This window comes from Enoplosus armatus, chromosome 24 (genome assembly GCF_043641665.1).
Source record: "Enoplosus armatus isolate fEnoArm2 chromosome 24, fEnoArm2.hap1, whole genome shotgun sequence".
NCBI lineage: Eukaryota > Metazoa > Chordata > Actinopteri > Centrarchiformes > Enoplosidae > Enoplosus > Enoplosus armatus.
Window position 1 is genome coordinate 12,355,706 of NC_092203.1, and position 2,077 is coordinate 12,357,782.

Genomic DNA, 2,077 nt, shown 5'->3' on the forward strand with positions numbered 1-2,077 from the left:
AATGCAGACATGAAGAGAAAGAAAAGAGGGAAAAGTTTCACAACCTGTGAGCAGCTCAAGTGTTGACTCTGGCGAGCGACGTGTTGAAGCTTGTTGTTTGCAGCTGTCAGAGTCTTTACTGCCAGTTTAAAGCTGCAACGTTTACACTTCAAAGCAACAAGATGGAGATGGACTCTGTTCCTTCATGAGCTTCTTTTCTTGACACTTCAGTTTCTGCACTCTGGACTTAAAGGACAAAAACTGCATTTGCACTTTTCAGCTCTTTAAATACAGATGATTTACTTTACTACAATTCCTTACAGCCATTAGCGGACAATGTTTTTGTCGGGACTTTCATGTTGTCTTGATCATGGGATCACCAAAACTATGCAAAAAGGCACACTATCCTAAAGTGTCCAACACCTGGTCAATAAAATGCCTGCCAAACTAATGGCAGTCAGCCTCAGCTGTACTTTGTGTTTAGTGCTAATTAGCTACTGTTGCTAACATGTTAAACTAAGATGATAACATGATAAACATTATACCTGCTAAACCTCAGCACATTGTCACTGTGAACATGTTAGCATGCTGATGTTAGCATTTAGCTCAAAGCACTGCTGCTAGCATGGCTGCAGACTCTACTCTGGTTTATTTATTGGTTGCAGTAATGCAGTTGGCCACTAGGAGCATCCTGGGAGCCGCTAATCATCAGTGATCATCTTAGAGCCAGTCTGGTTCCTGGCGGTTTTCCAAGGTGGTGACACCTGACGAGCGTCTGTCATCAGCTTCCTGTTCTCTGCTCTTCTGTTGCGTAACTGAATCCTTAAATATTCACTTCTTTTTCTGCATCAGCTGCGCCTCCCCTCCATCCTGTCGCATGTGACGGCACGTGTTGCACCAACTGCGTCCACAAAGTCCAGGTCCAGGGTTCGGCTGTTCCCCTCACCCCCCTCCTCCTCGTCTTCACCGTCCCCCCATTCGGTCTCCAACGCGGAGAAAACATGTCAGTGGTTTTGGCTCTGCGGCTGTTCCCAGCATGCACGTGTGAAGCGGGCGGATGTGTTGTGATGCGGGTGGGGTTTGTGTGTGTGTGTGTTTGTGTGTGTGTGATGTTGTGGTGCTTCATTCTTCCCATCATGCTTTGGTCCAGGAGCGGCGGGGCCTCCGAGGACGCTCTGATTTCACAAGCTTTTCTGTGAGCACGTGGAGCACACACACACACACACACACACACACACACACACACACACACACACACACACTCTCTCTCTCTCTCTGCAGTGTGTGTGTGTGTGTTAATGGACTGACAGTCATTTGTTGAGTTTTTTGGGGTGAAACATCCACAACACATTTACATTCCTTTCATTCCTGTCAGTCCAAACCTCACAGCTGCTGCTTGTTTTAAACAAACACTTTGACTATTAAGTACTAATAAGAACACGTGTGGTCATAATTATACACAGAACACAGAAATATAATATATTAAAGGGCTGCAGAAAAGCTCTTCATGCGATATTGTACAGTAACAGAGAGTGAACACAAAGAACAGAATTAAAACAGTTTGTTGGTGATATTCATGTTGTTGTGTTTCCCTCCACAGCACCGCTGGAAAACATCTGTAAGACTGAATTATAAAGTGTCAAACAGCCAAACCCGACTGGAAAACAACACATTAAGAAAAGGGAGGAGTGAATAAAGAGGAAGAGGAGGAGGAAGAGGAGAGGAGGTGTACATGATGAAAAAAACAGAGAGAAAAGACTGAAAAAAAAGAAGTTCATGTTTGAGGTCCAGTGAGAAGAAAAGGAGGGAGGGAGCAGAAGGAGGAGGGAGCGTACATTACGTGAGGAAGGTGTAGGGTTTGATGATGTCACACAGGCCACGCCCACCTGCAGAGGGTATACATGCCGGCGTTTTGGGGGTCCACCTCTCCACAGCGAGGACGTCCGACAGCTGAACAAGTCCTAAGACCGACCGACCAACTGCAGGGAGAGACGCTTAGTGAAGTTGTCCAGCTCCCGGTCGCTCCTCATCCTCCTGCACCTTCATCATCATCATCCTCTTCATTCTCGTCTCCTGGAAGCTGAAGCTTTGAGAGGTC